The 20,676-nt window shown below is 37.6% G+C and overlaps 1 protein-coding gene across 4 annotated transcripts in view; it reads right to left on the bottom strand.

Moving 5' to 3' along the window:
* ANKRD55 (ankyrin repeat domain 55) overlaps nt 1–20,676 on the bottom strand; it is a 661,295-nt gene that overhangs the window by 360,980 nt on the left and 279,639 nt on the right. The window contains exon 1 of one of the 4 annotated variants that reach the window (XM_032472442.1): nt 15,609–15,927. The exons of the other annotated variants lie outside the window; for them this stretch is intronic. The gene's annotated coding sequence lies outside the window, so the exon portion shown is untranslated. Of the gene's footprint in view, nt 1–15,608; nt 15,928–20,676 lie in introns of those variants that run through there. 4 annotated transcript variants of the gene reach the window in all.

Genomic DNA, 20,676 nt, shown 5'->3' on the forward strand with positions numbered 1-20,676 from the left:
ACTAGAAATATGAAAATTACAAAAGGAAACAGCTTATTGGTAAAGGCAAATATACATGAAAGGTAGTAAATCGACCATATACAAAGCTAGTAGGAAGATTAAAAGACAGAAGTAGTAAAATCATCTCTATCTACAGTAAGTAGTTAAGGGATACACAAAGTAAAAAGATGTAAAATATGAAGTCAGTAATCATTGGGGGAGGGGAGTAAAAATGCAGGATTGTTAAAATGCATTTGAAATTAAGAGATCAGTAATTTAAAATAGTCATCTATATATACAGATTTCTTTTCATAAGAGTCATGGTAAGCACAAACCAGAAATCTTTAAGAGACACAGACACAAAAGAGAGAAAGGAATGTAAACATAACACTAAAGATAGTCATTAAATCACAATGAAAGAGAAAAAATAGGAAGAAAGGAACAAGAAAGAATTGTAAATAAACCCCAAAACAATTAACAAAATGGCAATAAGTATATACCTATTAATAGTTTCTTTAAATGTTAATAGACTAAATTCTCTAATCAAAAGAAATAGAGTGGCTGAATGGATACAAGAACAAACCGATATATGTGTTGCCTACAAGAGACTCACTTCATATCTAAAGACACATACAGACTGAAAGTGAAAGGATGGAATAAAGGTATTCCATGCAAATGGAATTCAAAAGAAAGATGGGGTAGCAATACTTATATTAGACAAAATAGATTTTAAGACAAAGACTGTAACAAGAGACAAAGGACATTACATCATGATAAAGGGATCAATCCAAGAAAAAGATGTAACAATTGTAAATATATACGCATCCAAAAAAGGAGTAGAATATGTAAAGCAAATATTAACAGACATAAAGTGAGAAATTGAAAATAACACAGTAATAGTAGGGGACTTTAACACACCATTTATATCACTGGACAGATCATTTACATAGAAAATCATAAGGAAACACAGACCTTACATAACCCATTAGAATAAATGGAATTTATTGATATACAGAGAACTTTCCATCCAAAAGCAGCAGAATATACATTCTTTTCAAGTACTACTGTCCATGGAAAGATCATATGGTAGGCCAGAAAACAAGGCTCAGTAAACTTACGAAAACTGAAATAAAATCAAGCGTTTTTTTCTGACCACAATGCTATGACTAGAAATCAACAAGGAAAAATACTGCAAAAAAAAAAACAAAAAACAAAAAAAAAAAAACACAAACACATGGAGACTAAAAACTTTGCTACTAAAAATTAATGAATCACTGAAGAAAACAAAGAAGAATTTTTTTTTTTCAATCTGGAGACATGAAAATGAAAACACAACGATCCAAAATCTATGGGATCCAGTAAAAGCAGTTCTAAGAGGAAAGTTCAAAGCAACAAAAGCCTACCTCAGGACACAAGAAAAATCTAAAACAACCTAAGGTCATACCTAAAGGAACTAGAAAAGGAAGAACCAAAAAAAAAAAAAAAAAAAAAAATCCTCAAAGTTAGTAGAAGAAAAGAAATCATAAAGATCAGAGAAGAAATAAATGAAATAGTGACTAAATACATATAGAAAGGATCAGTGAATCTAAAAGCTGGTTCTGTGAAAAGATAAACAAAATTCAGCCAGACTCATCAAGAAAAAAGGGAGAGGGTCCAAATTAATAAAATCAAAAATGAAAAAGGAGAAGTTACATTGATATCACAGAAATGTAAAGGATCATAAGAGATTATTATGAATAGTTATACACCAATAAAATGGACAACCTAGAAGAAATGGGCAAATTCTTAGAAAGGTACACTCTCCAAGACTGAACCAGGAGAAATAGAAAATATGAGCAGACCAATTACCAGTAACAAAGTTGCATGAGTAATTTTAAAACTCCCAGCAAACAAAAGTCCAGGACAAGATGGCTTCACAGGTAAATTCTACCAAACATTTAGAGAAGAGTTAACACCTATTCTCAAATTATTTCAAAAAATTGCAGAAGAAATGCTTCCAAACTCATTCTACAAGGCCAGCATCACTCTGATAGCAAAATAAGACAAAGATATCAGAAAAAAAATTAGAGACCAATATCACTGATGAACATAGATGCAAAAATTCTCAACAAAATATTAGCAAACCAAATTCAACAATACATTACTAAGTGAAGTAAGCCAGAAAGACTAAATGAAGTAAGCCAGAAAGAGAAAGAAAAATACTGTATGGTATCACTTATATGTGGAATCTAAAAAAAAAAAAAAAAAAGACACAAATGAACTTATTTATAAAACATAAACAGACTCACAGACATAGAAAACAAACTTGTGGTTACCAGGAGCAGGGTGGGGAAAGGGAGGGTGTAGGGTTAATTTGAGAGTTTGGGATCTGCAGATACTAACTACTATATATAAAATAGATAAACAGCAAGATCCTACTGTACAACACAGGGAACTATATGCAATACCTTTTAATAGCCTACAATGAAAAAGGATATGAGAAGGAATATATATATATACATATATATACACACACACACACACATACATACATATATATATGTATGTATGTGTGTGTGTATGTTATACACCTATATATTATAAATATATATTATACATTTATAAATTTCTTATTCTATATTTATATTATATATGTATATGTTTTATATATATTTTATATATATATTATATATATAAAACTAAATCACTATGCCATACACCAGAAATTAACACAACATTGTAAACTGACTATACTTCAATTAAAAAATCAAAAAAAGAAAAACAATACATTAAAAGGATCACACACCATAATCAAGTGGGATTTATTCCAGGGATGCAAAGAAGGTTCAGTATCCACAAATCAATGTCATACATAACACCAACAAACTAAAGAACAAAAATCATATGATCATCCCAATAGATGCAGAAAAAGCTTTTGACAAAATTCAAACATCCATTTATGATTAAAAAAAAAAAATTCCCAGGAAGTGAGTATAGAGAGACCATACCTTAACATAATAAAGGTCATATATGATAAACCCACAGATAACATTATACTCATCGGTGAACAGCTGAAAGCATTTCCTCTAAAATCAGGAACAAGACAAATATGCCCATTCTTATCACTTTTATTCAATATAGTATTGGAAGTCCTAGCCACAGCAATCATACAAGAAAAAGAAAAAAAAGGAATCCAAATTGGAAAGAAATAAAACTATCACTACTTGCATATGACATGATACTATATATAATATCCTCAAGACACTACTAAAAGACTACTAGAGTTCTTCAACAAATTAGGCAAAGTTGTAGAAAACAAAATTAATATACAGAAATATGTTGCATTTTATACACCAACAATGAACTATCAGAGAAGTTAAGAAAACAATCTCATTTACCATGGTATAAAAAAGAATAAAATACCTAGGAATAATCTTAGGAGGTAGAAGACATTACTCCAAAAACTGTAAGACATTGATGAAAGAAACTGAAGTTAACACAAAGGAAAGATATACTATGTTCATGGATTGGAAGAAAATATTGTTAAAATGATCATACTACCCAGGAAATCTACAGATTTGATGCAATTCCTATTGAAATACCAAAGGCATTTTTCATAGAACTAGAATAAATAATATGAAAACTTGTATGGAAACCTAAAAGACCCAGAATAATCAAAACAATCTTGAGAAAAAAGAACAGAGCTGGGGGAATCATGCTCCCTGACTTCAGACTATACTACTAAGCTATAGTAATCAAAACAGTATGGTTATTGACACAAAACAGACACATAGATCAATGGAATAGAATAGGGAGCCCAGAAATAAACATACACATATATGGCCAATTAATCTACGACAAAGGAAGCAAGAATATATAACGGGGGAAAGACAGTCTCTTCAGTAAGTGGTGTTGGGAAAACTGGACAGCCACGTGTAAAAGAATGAAATTTTAAAAATGTGACAATGAATATATACATGATCATGTATAACTGAAAAACTGTGCTCTACCCTGGAATTTGACACAACATTGTAAAATGATTATAAATCAATAAAAAATGTAAAAAAAAAATTTTCTAACACTATATACAAAAATAAATCCAAAATGGATTAAAGACCTAAATGTAAGACCTGATACCATAAAGCTCCTAGAAGAAAACATAGGCAGAACACTCTTTGATATGTATTTTAAGAATATTTTTTTGGCTCTCTCTCCTAAGGCAAAGGAAACAAAAGCAAAAAATAAACAAATGGTTCGTAATTGAAAACTTTTGCATAGCAAAGGAAACCATCAACAAAATGAAGACAGCCTACCGAATGGGAGAAAATATTTGCAAATGATATGACCAATAAGGGGTTAATATCCAAAATATATAAACAGCTTATACAACTCAATATCACAACAACAACCACCACCCAATTTAAAAAATGGGCAAAAGACCTGGATAGAAAGAAGACATACAGATGGCCAACAGGCACATGAAAAGATGCTTAGTATCACTAATCATCAGAGAAATGCAAATCAAAACCACAGTGAAATATCACCTCACATCTGTCAGAATGGTTATCATCAAAAGGACCACAAGTAACAAATGTTGACGAGAATGTGGAGAAAGGTGAGCCTTTGTACACTGTACATGGGAATGTAGACTGGTTCTGCAAAACAGAATGGAGCTTCCTCAAAAAACTAAAATTAGAACTACCATATAATCTAGCAATTCCACCCCTAGATATATATATATATATATATGAAGAAAACTAAGACACTATTTTGAAAAGATACCTGTGTCCCAATGTTCACAGCAGTATTATTTATAATAGTCCAGATATGGAAGCAACCTAAGTGCCCATCAACAGATGTGAATGGATAAATAAGATATGGTATATATATATATACAATGGAATACTACTTGACCATAAAAAGGATGAAATTTTGCCATCTGCAACAATATGGATGGACCTGAAGGGTACTATACTTAATGAAATAAGTCAGAGAGAGAAAGACAAATATTGTATGTTATCACTTATATGTGGAATCTAAAAAGTAAAACAAATACATTAGTACAACAAAATAGAAACAGATTCACAAATATAAAGAACAAATTAATGGTTACCAGTAGGGAGAAGGAAGGCAGGAGATGCAAGATAGGCATAGGGAATTAAGAGGTACAAACTACTCTGTAGAAAATAAATGATAGAAGGATATATTGTATAGCCCAGCAAATAGTCAATATTTTACAATAAATTTTTAATTGAAGTATAGTCAGTTACAATGTGTCAATTTCTGATGTACAGCACAGTGTCCCAGTCACGCATATGCATACATATTCATTTTCATATTCTTTTTCATTAAAGGTTATTGCAAGATGTTGAATATAGTTTCCTGTGCTATACATAAGAAACTTGTTTCTTTATAATAAATTAAAATGGAATATAATATGTAGAAATTTTGAATCACTATGCTGTACACCTGAACCTACTATAATGTAAATTAATTATACCTCAATCTAAAAAAAGAAATTGCATTTGCAGATACTAACTGATATATATAGAATATATAAACAACAAGTTCATTCTGAATAGCACAGGGAACTATGTTTGATATCTTGTAGTAACTTATGGTGAAAAAGAATATGAAAATGAATATATATGTTCATGTGTGACTGAAACATTGTGCTGTATACCAGAAATTGACACAATGTTGTAAACTGACTATATTTCAATAAAAATACATATATTAAAAAAGTAAATAAAATAAAATAAGAAATTGTATTATAAACAATGCAACTATCTTCCATGTGTGAAACACTATAGAGCAATAAAAATAAATGAACTCATTGGCCTGCAACAACATAGATAAATTTTCAAAAATATTATACTGAGTGAAAGTCAGCTACAATTGAGTACAACTTTAGAATTACATGACTTTCAAGAATAGGCAAAACTAATCCATGGAGATGAAAATAAGAATAAATGTTACCCTGGGCTGAGGAAGTTTGGGTGGGAACTTTCTTAGATGCTAAAAATATCTGAGATCTTGACCTAGGTGATAGCCACATGGGTATATAAATATGTAAAAAGTCTTTGAACTGTTGATTCAAAATACCTGCATTTTATAATACAGAAATTATATCTCAATACATGCTGAAAAGTTAATATTGAAAATAATTTTTCTAATTAGTCAGAATCTCCCACTGTACTTCTATGGAATCTTCAGAAAACCTTCAACATTCTACCACATTCTTTTTGGATAAGTATATCTTCCTACCTTTTCCTGTTGAGAATTACTGAGTAATTCACTTACTCAACTCTTATTTATGGAACATTCACTGTACCCTCCAAAGAGCAGAACTGGATTTATGGAGCCACAGATGAAAGAACTACTTCATCTCTAGAGTACACTTGCTCCTTGATTGGCTAATAGTCTGGGCTCCTGAGTGAAACACAGGAGGAAAGCCAACTCCCAGTCATATATGCAAACTTCTGGTTTAACTAGAAATTCAGGGGCAGGTACCTCACCTACAGACAGATGAGTGAGTGTGGAGATGGGAGCTCCTTGCCTCCATTTAATCCCCTGTCCTTTTTCTAATGAGCTTGTCTGACAGAACAGTGGTGGAGGACTGGGAGGGGGGTTCATCTTGACAGACAAAAGGCTGCCAAACTATCTTCAAAGGCATTGAGAGAATTCAATAGAAACCATTTCTTCCCCGCAGAATACCAACAGACTGATGGCATCTAAGGTGGTTGTCTAGTTAAGGGTGGGATCAGAGCCAGTGTTGCAGACAAAGAAAGGAAGGTAAGTAAGACAGGTTTTCCAAGCACATGGGAACTTGAAGGAGCAGGCAGGTCTTGTATTCCCAGAGTCTGTGTTGGCTGAGGGTATCTGGTACCACAGTCTTCAAGGGAATTCTAAATATGTTCTGTTTCCTATTCTATGAAACAAAATTAGATCCAGGCTTTGTTGCTAAAAGCACAATCAACACGGAATTGGTGTTCACCAAGGATTGCAGTTATAGTCTCTAAATGAGCCAAAATCCAAGGTTCTTTTTTCAGGAATTTCAGGCTTCAATGCAGAGAAGCAATGTTATGTATAAAACTTGAGTGAAGCCCACTCTATTATTCCTTGCTCATGGCTCATTATCCTCAACTTCTAAGCATGAAGGTATCTTCTCTGACCTCAAACATTTATAACCTTTCACCAAGAAATACAAAACTTTAAAAGTACATATTTTTGTCATTTTTATAATTATGTATTTTGCTACTTAAGACTTTCAGGAGCAAACACATACACACAAACATATACATTTTTATCAGTTTATGGTACAAACCTTTCAAAGAATGTACACAGAATACCCTAGAGTTTGTTTTTTTAAAAAGAGAGAGAAATTAAACACTTATCAATTTTAAATATTGATTCCTTTAAAATAGTAACTAGGAAGATACTTATTCCAACAAAAACTCCTCTTTGAAATTGTCCCTAGAGCTACTTTGTCAGTGGCACAAAGTGACAGATAAAATAAAACTCATTATATCATAACTACAACTTTCTTTAATTAAGAAAGATGTTGGGCCAGCTTACAGTCAAACTCAAAATCACCCTTAAAAAGGATGGTTAAAAAAACAAAAAAAAAAAAAATACACAATTCAAAAGTGTGACTTTTTTTTAAAAGAAGTGTGATAAACAATGGCAGCATTACAGAAATATGTGACAAGCCTTCCAAGCAATTCTTTGAAGGAGACAATAGTCATTTTTTTATAAGACCTTTCTGTGAAATTAAAGAGAGAGAGAGAGCAAAATCTACCCAATCTCATTATAATGTTATCATTCTTCTTTCAGTTGAGTGCATCCATAATTTATACTGTGTATCATCACTCTTTGAATAAACCCTTTTCATTTTTAAAAGGTAATTTGTAACTTTTTCCTGTTAATAAATTAATATAAATTATTTGAAGAGGTCAGAAAACATAGAAGAGTATAAAGAAAGTATAATCATGTACTATTCCACCAATGAGATTAATCATTTTAAAAGTGAGTTTTATATGTTCAATATCTTGTAGTAACCTATAATGAAAAAGAATATGAAAACAAATATACATATATGTATGACTGAAACACCATGCTGTACACCAGAAACTGACACATTATAAATTGACTATACTTCAATAGAAATAAATAAATAAAATAATATTGAAAAAAAAATTTTTAAGTGAGTTTTGTGTATTGCCCTAAAAAGGATTAGAATGAAGCTGAGGTGGCCCAGCTGGTTGAGAAGTAACATTCAGGAAAACTTGTATTTATCTTATAGAAATTGAATACTGGGACAGAAAATCAAGATACAGCATTTTGTCTACAAGTCAGATCTCAAATTACCAGTGCCAAACATATAAGTGCCTTAGGCATTAGGGATTCTTGGAATAACATCTGAGAAGTAGTGCCTTTCCCAGCTCACAAAGCTGTATCCCACACAACAGAGCAAGCCAATGGCTGTTTTTCCAGGCAAGCTGGCCTGAGTAAAACAGCACAAGGGGTGCCATCAGCTTTCTTCTCTGGACTATAGAATGGGAGCCACTGAAACCTTCCACCAACTAGCCATGACCAAACCCAAACAATCCTGTCAACACCTGGGATCCAGAAAAAAGAGGGCTCTACTCTTCTTAAGGGCCCCACAGTTTACCTGTGAAGGTCAAGGTAAGGAAGAAAGCCTTCTTGACAAGTACCTTCCAGAGTCCTGCAGTCTAAACCTAGGTTTACTCACTAATCATTGTACTTGTGAGCCAACAAAGTATGTGGTATCTGAATTCCTCCAACTATATTTGCTTTGTACAAAGTCAACTGAATGGTCATTTCCTCAACCATCTTCCTGTATTCCACTGGCCATGTTAATGCCCCTCCCCTGTGTCTCAGTCAATGAGCCGGATGCTGCCTCTATGGACCTGAAACAAAACAGGGACCAGTTTGCGTTGGAGAAGCATATGTGAGCGATACTAGCATATAGTAAAGACTGAAGTAACAGACTGGATTATGTCTTCAAGGAAGAGCATGTAGAATAAGAAGAGGAAAAGACCAAGATGGATGACTGAGGAACTCTTAAAGTCTGGCAGGACATGGTGACTGACAGAATCTAGGCAACAAGGAACAGGGGTGTGCATGATGATACCCATATTTTGAATGCATACTACATTATCATTATTTGTTACAAAGTTCTCCTTTATGCTGAGCATCTCAATGGCAAGAACTTTGTCTTATTTATCTTTGGGTCTTTCTTAGCATCCAGCAGGTACTTAATTGATATCTATAGGAGAGAGAACAGAAGGAGGAGAAAAGAGTAGAACTAGAGAAGAAGGAGAAAATGGAAGAGATGGATTAGGAACTAGAGAGACAGGAAAGTGGAAAGCAGCCAAAAAGGTAATATTGCCACAAAGATTCCACACTCAGACTGCTTGTTACAAACTTGGAGCGTTAGTGACCAAGTCTGAAACAGAAGACACATGGCAATAAGCCTGGATATAGAGCATTTGAATCATGTCCCACAGAATTTACTGCTGGAGGAACTCAAGGCCAGGTATAGGGAACCAGCCTCCAAAGCAGTGATGAGGAGTCCTGCTCCCACTCAGAGACTATACAGTGCTTCCAGATCTACACGAGGAAACAGTGGTAACTTCAGCAAAGTCAGGCTTCTGAAGTCAAGGTATCTTCATTAGTTCTTTGGTCTATTTAAAGAGAAAGCAGTAAAGTAGACCTTGCAAACTCAGTTGGCCCAATACAAGGCACAAAAGACTTGGTGGAAGCCACATAGTACGTGTTTATAACTATCCATTCACAGTGGTGCACTAGCTTCCAGGAGATAAGACTGTGAAGTGGCAAGGAGAGGGCCGAAAAGGGCTGGTTCACAAGGCATTCATACCACACTGATGGTGGGTTTCCCATAATGCTAAGTGATAGCTCCCCAAATGACTGTGGTCTGCATCTTTTAAAAACTCCTATTTGTTTTCTCCCGACTAAAGTTTATCTCCATTTGACTTTGCAGGTCCTTGAAGCTAATAAATTATGGAACTGCTTGCCTAGAAAAATATTTTTTATGGAAAGAATCGATTGTAATCTAGAGGAAACACTCCCTGTCTGAATTCCAACAAACCTGTTCCATGATATGGTTGAGTTCTTATGCTCTGTCCCAAGCCAAGAGACGTTCCACAAATAGAAACAGTTCAAGGCTCTTGATCCAACACTCCTGCACTATACTGCAGATTTGGTCCTCTAATAAGAAGGTAGGGTTAGGAACACGGAGGATCAGAAAAAAAATTTATCTGATCATACTTGGAACTTTTTGTTTAGTCTGGAGAAATCCAAACGATACAGTTCTAAAATTCTGTAATTTTTCACTTTGTTTGTGTATGCTATATGCACCAAAAAAAAAAACTGTCCAAGTACAAAACTCATTTCAAGAGCAATTTAAAATCAGCTCATGCTAAGCAATGACTTAAAATAATGTACTGATTTTCTGTAGTTCCTTTCAAGTACAATAAATCTCTGGGTATTTAATAGGAATTTCCTTAATAACTCAGTCAGATAATACTTACTCCATTTTCCAAATGAAAAAATATTTTGATGAATGGCATAGAATAAGCCTATTCCTTTTGATGGCCTCACTATCTGTCCAATTTTCCCTGCCAATTTGACTTCCATTCCTCATCTCCCAAGAAGGGCATTAACCACCAGTCATTTCTTTACAACATTCATACATATACACACACACACAAGCACAGGTACTCACCATATTGCCTATATTTTCTTATTTTTTATAATCTTGATGCTTTGGCATTTGGAGCATTGATTCTGGAGAGACTGCCCCTTCTAGTGCTAGCTAATTCTTGAAGACAGCAAGTGACTTCCCTGGGAGGAAGCTTCTAATAAACCAACCAACCAATCCAGAGTCCATGTCCCCAATCATCTTCTTTATCAAATTCTATACACCAAGCCAATATTCCCCAATATTCCCCCTGTCCTAAATCACCCCAGGGCTAGGTACCAGACAACTAGGGACCACTCCTACTCCTACAGCCCAGAGTCTACCTAAATTATTCAAATTATTCAATGTACCTTCCCTGCCTCATCCATTCCTTCCCAGAAAAACCCCAGGAAAGTCTCTCGGCCATGCTCTGCCCTCCCCTCTCTGTCTCCTGATCAATCCTGTTGTTTCCCTGCATGATCCTGCATGGCCTGGTGTGCTGTTCCTCAGGTTTCTACAGGTCTACGAGTACAAAATTTTTCCTTTGTGACAATCATTTGTGTCTGTGTGTTTTACCATATGTGATTAGAATAAATCCCAGATACATTTTAAACAAATCCACATTTTGGGAAAACCCAATAATCTAAGTGCTTTAGAATTTATTCACTTTTATGAGGCCATCTAGAAATAGAGGAACAAGGATGAGAAATTCTAGTTCAAGGCTCTATTCCCCAAGGAAGAAAGCATCCTCTAAATCTCAAATCTCATTCTACCTGAGAATGAAAGTCCTTACTTTGAGTATTAGGCATGTGAACACAATTGTTTTTATGAGGCTATTCATGCAATGCATATACGTGTTTATGAGTTTACCAAGACCAGGCATGATAATACATTTTTTTGCTTCTGCTATTTTTCCTAGCACAGGGAAAGATCACATTACATAAACAATATTTTGTAGTGACTACAACATGGCCACTATACCAAGTTGTGGATTGGTCTCTTACTACCTTGAGCAAAATGTTACTGAAGGCTCAATTTCCTTAACTGTAAACGGAGCCTAATGATTCAACATATCTCATAGAGATGTTGAACAATTAAATGAGAAAAATATGTAATAAAGTCGGCAAAACTCCTAAAAAATAGTAAGCCTTCAGTAAGTATTTTCTAATATCATCATTGCGATGGGTGCTTTAGTGTGATGGTTAAATCACATTTAAGACAAAATCTCTTCTTGTTATGGTAAAATAGCTTGTACCTATTCACCAGTTTAATTAGGAAAAAAAGGGGAACATTATTAAGCATGTCTGTAAGCCAGACTCTGAGCTATACCCTTTGCATTATTTATCTTATCCTCATAACAACACTATGAAATAATATCGTATCTATTTTACAAATGAGGTGACTGGGCTCAGAGAGACCAATCTCCTCAAGATAACCCAACTTTTAAGTAGCAGAGTCAAGATTTGGACAAAAATCTGCCCAAATCCCAAGCCTACTGGTCCTTGTTGCTTCCTGAGTAGACTTGAATCCAATATCTTTGGAATTTTTATGGGAATTACTGGGAACTGGTAGAGAGCAAAGATGAAACAATGCTGTGTTTCTTCGCAAAGAGAAAATACCCAGGGTTGCCACTGTAAATCAAGAACACAGAGTAGAGATATAAGAATTGAGGGAAATATGAAAAGACAGAAGTAGATGAAAACAGGAACTGACAGAATTTAGCAAAGAAGTAGAAGGAAAAAAATTCAGCATCACAAAAATGAAGTTCACACTGAATGCAGCACTAAGGAGATTAGTCCCTGACACAAATGTAGTAAAAGACATGGAGAATGTAGTAAGAAAAGGAATACAAAATGGAAGTAAGCAGACGGTCCCAAAAAAAAGTTTAGAAAAAAAAGATGAGAAATATGGAAGAGACTAAGTGAGAAAACATGAATAAAATTGGTGTCCCTGAAGAAGAGAACCCAAATAATGGAACAGTAAAATATTTCAAGATACAATTCAAAATGACTTCTACTCAGGTGGCAGCCTCCCAGGACAAGACAGTCCTTGCAAAGAGATTCTACCATTCTCTAGAGAGTTAGATCAAATGGAATTCTTCTTCAAATCTAGCTCCATCAGCCAATCCCAGGAGTGCAACATTTTGAATAAAACAATTGATTCTTCTTCCAGTATAAAAACTACATATCCCCCCCAAAAAAGAGAAATATTTAAATTTACAAATTCAAAGACACGTCCTGTCCCTAGGAAAAGATATCACAGCATGACTGTTTGACTTCAAAGATAAAAAAAGAATCCTTTTAGTATCCTGAAAAAAATTGAGTGACACATCGTAGATGAAAAAAAAAATTAGAGCTAGAAAACAGTAAAGCAATGCCAACAAAGTCTTCAAGGAAATAAAGTGTGACCCAAGAATTTTATTATTCACCAATATAAGTGTAAAAACAATATGTAAACTTTTCTGAAAATGCAAGAGGTCAGTGGCTATAGCTTTTCATTTGTGAAAAGCTACAAGAAACATTATCCAGCCAAAAGAATAGAAAGTCCCAATTAAAGAACAGCAAGTTATTTTGTGTATTTCATCCAATTAAGTGAAGGAGAACAACTAGAACAAATGTGGATATTCATTTATACAACAGAAGGTAAATGTTATAAGTCCTGAGCATGTATATGTGACATAATTACTAACATTTTTAAAGTGAAGGAGAAGATGTGTGATGACTTAACACTGAGTTTTGCTCTTTTTACCCAGTGTTAAAGATCCCAACCAAGAGTCCAGGGGGATGTACTCTGGAAGCCAGGACCCAAGGCAAGAGTTGTAGGTAGCTCTTTCCCAGGAGGCCTCATCCAAGACAAGAACTGTAGTTGGAGGGGACTTAGTGAAGGAACCCTGAGGAACTTTTGACAGTGTCCTATGAGAGTGTCAGTGTTTGTACATTTGCTGTAAACATGTATTTTTAAAAAATAAAATCATTTAAATTTAATGTCTTCTAACTAGTAAGGAAAATAAAGCAAATAGAAAATTAAATAGGAAAGTAAGCTGGAGCCAGGTAAGAGTTAGTTTGCAAAACATATAACATAAATCTTTTCAACTTGCTATGAAGCATAAGGCAAATCCGGCTCTAAGTTCTTGGCTACTAGTATGCAGAAAGGAACATCACTATTCCTAGCATCCATCAGGTGAAAACAAACCATTTGTTCAGGAAAAACAAAGTTATTCCTGGAACTAAAATTAGAATTAAATTTGTCCTGTGGGTCCTCTTTTTTGGATCCTAAGAAGGAGAGAACATTTTCACTAACCTCACTATTATAAACACAGGAGAAAACTTAATAGATTTGCCAATGATGTTTGTTATTATTATTAATAAGAACTAAAGGTGATATGGCCCAGGATCATTACTGATTTCACAGGCAAAGTAATGAAATCATAGCAATTATTTGGCTTTAGTAGAAGAGATTGGAAGAAAATTAAGGGGTTGACAACACTGAATCATTAGGCTGCTGCTACTAGAAATTCACTTAATCTTCTGAGTCAGATGCAACCAACTGTGCACCGTGAATTAAATTTTACCACTGCTTGTCTTCAGATAAAGTTTGAGCTTTGAGGCCTATTCAGTATGCAATGAATGAATGGTATGAATGCAATAAAAGAATGGCACACAATGTTCACCTAAATATTTTCACTGCAACCCAAAGTAAATGTGAATACTTACCACTACGCACCTATTAGGATGGATGAAATCAGAAGGACTGACCATACTGAATGCTGGCAAGGTTGTGGAGCAACTAGAACTCTCATACACTGCTGGTGGGAATGTAAAATGGTGCAACCACTTCAGAAATAGTTTGATATCTTCTTGAAAAGTTATACATATACCAACTGTGTGATTTAGCCATTCTACTTCTAAGTGTTTTACCCAAGAGAAAAGAGAAACTGTAACCAAGCAGGACCCTATGGTGCCTTCCTTGGACAGACCCCTCCCCCATATCCTCTGCTGTAGCTCCTCTCTGATAACAGTATCTCATGCGTATTTCTTGAGTTTTTCAGATACAAAAACCACCAGCAAATGGAAGAAATTAACTACTTGATGATCATGAGCACGAGGCCCCCAGACCTTCTGGTGCTTAAGGGTTGATAGTGTTGACCAACCCATTACCTCAGCATCAACCAATCAGAGAACTGAGTATGAGCTGATCACATATTCTGTGGCCCCTGTCCCTCACCTGACTTTTGTAGAAACCCTTCAGGGAATTCAAGGTTTTCTTGGGCATGAACCCCACCACCACCACCATTCTCCTTGCTCAGCCCAGCAATAAACCTTTCTCTGCTCCAAACTTCAGCATGCAGTTTGTGCACTGTGCACTGGGTACACCAGTTTGTGTTCAATAACAAAACTATGTCCATACATGACTTGTACACAAATAGTAGCAGCTTTATTTGTAATAGCCAAAAACCGGAATTAACCCAAATGTCAAATCAACCGTTGAATGGATAAACAAATTACTGTAGAGTCACAATGGGGTCCTACTCAACGGTAAGAAGAAATTAACTATTGATACATTCAACAGGAGTGGCTAAGGGGTTCTTATGTGGCAGGCACTTTATACAGTTCCATTTTAGCCTCATGGGTACCCTTTAAGGTGAGTACTATTCTCTTTTTAGAGCTGAGAACACTGAAGCTTAGAGAAGGTGAGCAACCCAGCTGGTGAGTGGCAGTTAGGACCCAGACCAAGCCAGTCTGATGCAGAGTCTTCACACACAGTTTGCTCAGCAGGGAGTGCTTTTGGTTCCTTGGACCCACCAGCCTCTTCAAAGTGAGGCAGTATCATCCAAGAGACGACCTCCAAAAACAAGAAGGGAGAGGGTGACTTGAAAGGACAAAGAAAGTTTTTCTTTTCAAAGATAATGCCCCAGATGACTCACCCTTTCTTGTCACTCACTCCAGATCCTCAGGTCTTAATCTTGATATGCCAGATCTGGGGACCTGTTAAGAGTGCTCCCCAGAAAGGCTGCCCTTCTGTCTCAAGGCACAGGTCTGTACAAGCAGCAGCTCCACCTGGGCACCTATTACTGAAGCAAGCTGCAATTTGATATTCTCTTACTGTTTACTTCTGCCTTAATTACAGGGTGGGGGAAAGAGTGCCTAAGGTTTGCCAAAAACTTGAGTGATTTTTTTTTTAAGTTCCTTCCTTTCTTTCTAGTTGTTCAAGTCTGTTGGGAAAGGCAAAAGGAACGCTTTTGGAACTGAGCTTGCTGCTAAGTTGCCAGGGTTTAGAGATCTCTGCAAAGGTCATTGTTTTCTGTAAAGGTCATTGTCTTTTCATGAAAACCCCAGCAAAGCATGCCAACGCAGGAAAGCCAACAGTTTGCCAAATGTCCGGTGTCCCAGTCACCTGCTCTTCCTGCTCTAGGAAGGATGTGGATGATCTCTGGAGTAAAGACATCAGATCGGTTTTGTTTCTTTCTTACTCTTAAATCAGCCGCAAATGCATGAACAAAGCACACACAGGACGATTCTCAGAACTCTGTGCCGCCTCCTCGTTAAACACCAGCAGCTGCTGGGTGTTGCACAGAGCGAGATAAGCAATGACACTTGTGGCCACTCACATCCTAAGTGTAGATTATTGTGCTCTCAACGGAATTTCTGAGGTTTCAAGCCCAGTAGAATACTCCACCAGTGGAAATGCGTACAGGGGGTGAGGTCTGGGCAGGGGGTCCTGGGTGGGGTGGGGGTGCACAGCAGGAGTGGCCAGAGGAATCAAGCAACCAAATCACCAGTTACTTGCTGTTCGGAAAAGCAGCTCTGCTGACAAGAGAATTAGGGCAGGATGATTTTGGCAAGCTGTGTGTTGTGTTAGCTGCACAAACTTTTCCTTTCCTCTTAGGCAGCCTCTTAATAATTGGGTGGGAGCTTCTTTTCACATTTCGTGAAGAGGCAATTCCTGTCAGATGTTTTTCAGAGGGGTTCCACCTCAGGTTTGCCAAGCACACACAATTCCAGATGCAATTCTGAGTCTATTTAGTTTGGGAAGATTAGCGTTTACAGGTTTCTTGCCATCGTCAGGGTTTTCACTTTCCTGCCGGCCTCATAGTTTCTCACGTTACTTTAAGTGAATGTTACTCTTATGTCTACACCAAGTCTTAATGAAAAAATATGAGGGAGAGGAGAAAGGACGCAGAGGGTCACTGGAGCAACTGGCATCTCACTGGAAGCTGCCAAACCATGTGAGTGTGTCCTAATTGGAGATGTTTCCTTTCCCTCAGTGGGTGCCTCTAATTTACTTCTTTATGGGCAGATATTAATTTTCATTCCCATGTGGGGTTTGTTGGAGAAAATTATTTCAATTACTTCCCTTCCATCTTCCTGCCTTTTCCAATAACCTCTATGTCTCATCCCGTCCTCCTCCAACCTCTGTCACCCATCATCAACAAATACAAACACAGCTCTTAATAGAGTTTCTGCACCTAAAAGACAGGTCCCCAATGAACAGTCTGCACAGACCACACATCAACCCGTGCACCAAGGGCACTGCCATGTTCTTGTCATCATCTGAGGGTAGGACAAGGATGAGTACCTCAAATGTAGTGGCACTGTACTGGCAGAAGATCCTCCCACATTGGTTGTGAGAAAAAATCCTCTCCAAAGAAAATATCCCTGGAGAAAAAATATTTTAAAAGATGGCTAAATATATGAAAACTTTTATTTAATTTATATTATTTAAACATACATACATAGCCTATCCTCTATTCCATTCATTCATTCAATTTATACCCATTTAGAGCATACTATATGTAAAGCACTGTTCTAGGCACTGGAGACTCAGACTGCACTGCCCTGTAGAGATGACATTATGGTAGGAGGAGGCCAAAAAAAGCAAAAAAACATAAATGTATATTTCAGGTTATGATAAGAGATATGAAGGAAAAGCAAGCAAAGGGATAGAAAGTGATGGAGGTTGGGAATGATATTTTAGATAGGCAGCCATGGAAGCCCTCACTGAAATGGTGACAGCTGAGTAGAGAGCCGAAGGAAGCAAAGCATGAGCCATCAAGGTACCTGAGGGAAGAACACACAACACACTAGGCAGAGGAAAAAGCAAGTGCAAATGTCCTGGTGGGACATGTTTGGTACATTCAAGGAGCAGCAGGATGCCAGTGTAGCTGGAGAAGGAACAAGGAGGAAGGAGCGGGAAACAAGGTCCCAGAGGAGGAGGCCCTGCTGGGATAGGCTCAGAATAAGAATGGCAGACTCTGGCAAGTTCTGAGCAGAGAAGAGGAGCCATCTAACTAATGGTCTAGAAAGACCACTTTAACTGCTAGATGGAAAGGGACTGAGTGGTCAGAAACAGAAGCAGGGAGCCCAATTCAGAGCCAACTGCAATAATCCAGGCAAGACGTAATGGTGCTGGGACAAGGTGGTGACAGTGGAGGTAGCAGAAGGAGTTTTTGGATATGAGTAGAGAGCGCTGCAGGATTTGTTGATGCATTGGGTTGGCTGGATGCCCCTGGTCCTGAAAATTCTGGTAAAAAAGTGGTCCCAGCAGCAAGTTCAGAGACATGTAAATGCATCTTAAATCCTGGTACTTAGGCAAGGAGCAAAGGTCCCGTTTATTGAGTACCTGCTATGTACCAGGTGTGGGCTTAGGTACTTTCACAGAAACTTCCTCCTTACAAGTCTTTGCAGTAGGTTTAACTATTTCCATCTCATGAAACCTGTGTCTGCCAGACCCTAGAGGCTCTCACCTTGAGTCCTTTATGGAGGGATAGCCCTGGGAGTGTGCACAGAAGAGTGGCTCAGTGAGGATTCATGAGCTCAGCAAGGGCAGGCACCAGACTGAGGGAGCCCTGACACCCTTCCTGGCTGCTGCAGCTTCTCAGCAGAACTCCAGGGTGGAGCTGCAAGTCCTGGGTCTGACCCAGGACTACACTTTCTCAATGGATGCAGGATACAACCGCTAAGGCTGCAGCTGTCAAAGCCAGGAAAGCCGAGCAGGGAGACAGGAGATTCCGTTGACCCTTCCAAGCCCCAGGCCCAGCTTTCCTGTGCCGACAGGTGGGGCACCACCCAGGCACTGCCAGCAGCCCCCATACGTAAAGCCCCTGAATTCAGAGCTTCCACACCCCAAAGCTTTCAGCTAGCCATCCTGGAGGAGTTCCGAGGTCACTGTCTCCAAGCCAGCGAGGGCTGTTTGGAGGAAATGGGCCCACTCAACTCCAGTGCACCTGCACTGGGCGTTGTGTATTTCTCCTCTGGTTGCCAGAGCAACAGAAACAACAGTGGCTGCTGAAACCCCCTTAACACCACAGCCTAGGCTGACCCTGACAGTAGAAGCCAGACTTTGCATCCTGGTCTTTCCCCTTTTCACCCACCCACCTAAAAGAGTCTGCTCTGAAACCAAAAACACCCTATCCTCAAACTGAGCTGAAACTGCTCTCAAAGCTTGATCAGCTGAGCTCTTCCTGGCATTCCTGGGTTTCTCTGACCCCCCACCCCAGACCCCAAGGAGAGGATAGAAAACCTGGATCTAGGCTTGGAGCAGAATGTCCATCTAAGGAAGAGCATCCTGGAGGCTCCTCTTCGAAACCGCTGTGCAAGCTGCTTTACTCCAAACCAGAGTGAACTGTGGTTTCCCAAGGTGTAGCCATGGCTGCTGACCCCAGAGTTCATACCCCAACACACATGGGTCTGACTACTGCCCTTATTAACAAATCCTATCTCATGAGAGGGAACTTTCACAGAAACATCTTCCTCACAAGTAGGTCAGCCTTTATTGAGGGGATTAGTGTCCTCATTCCACACGAGAAAGGACCCACCTTGAGAGGACAAAAGATTTATGACAATTTATGACACCAACTGACTTCTGTGAAAGTGACTGGGAGATGGACAACTTGTCGTGCCCATTAATTTACAAATGGACACCATGAGCCCAAGACACATTTGCTCTGAAGCAATGTATATAGCCCCAGCCTTGAAACCAGTGTACAACGGCATGACTGGCTCACGTGTCCCCTCTCAGGCTGCAGCAAGAAGACAGAGACAGGACGCCAGGGTCCTTCCCTCCATTCTGTTAGAATCCACCACAGAACTTACCCTGGAAGGGGAGCAGGGAAAGCACGTCCTCTATGCTATTTCTTTACTTCTCTCTGAAATCCCACAAATTAGATATAGTACTTCCCACACACTACAAATAAGAAAATTCAAGTTCAGAGAGGTGGTGTCATTTGCCTGAGCTTATACAGCAGGCAAGAAGCAGGACTAGGACTTGCATCCAGATTTCCTATTCCACATTATACTCCAGTGGCTTACTGAAAGGCTTAAATAAGGGGCTATATTCCTTGATTATTCCACACAGTAAACCAGGGCATATATACCAAGCTCTAACTTTCCAATTCTTTTTTTAGCTCTCTCTGTAATATACTCTGTACTTTAATAGGTGACAAGATAAAAAAGCTTTTACTGAAAAGCAACATTCAGTTTCCATTCTGCTCACAAATTTTTCAGAGAGCAGATCTGGTGCACAAACACTTTGGATATTACAATGCCATATGATATATAATTCCTCTACTCAACAAACTTGCAATGGGGCTGCGAAGATAAAACATGGACCCAAATAACTACCATGTAAAAAAGATGATCTTTGTGTGCCCAGAGTATGGGAAGGTCCAAAGAGGTGAGATATGACTTCTGCTTGATATAATCAAGGAAGGCTTCTTGGAGAAGTGATGTTGAAGCTGAGCCTTAACTGTCACGTAGGATTTTAATATACAGAAATTGATGATTTTAGCTTTTAAAAAATATCTGGACCTTATATTTAGATCCCCCCAAATTTTCTATAAATAAATTAAGAATAATATTTTCCAATATCATTCTGCAACATGTCCCTTGACAAGGAGCATCCCTCAGAAGGAAAAAAAAAAAAAGGCAGTTTCCAGAGAAATAGAACCCAGCAGGTCAATTCATCTGACTCTATTTTAAGTCCATGCAGAAATG

The sequence above is a fragment of the Camelus ferus genome, chromosome 3 (genome assembly GCF_009834535.1).
Source record: "Camelus ferus isolate YT-003-E chromosome 3, BCGSAC_Cfer_1.0, whole genome shotgun sequence".
Lineage (NCBI taxonomy): Eukaryota > Metazoa > Chordata > Mammalia > Artiodactyla > Camelidae > Camelus > Camelus ferus.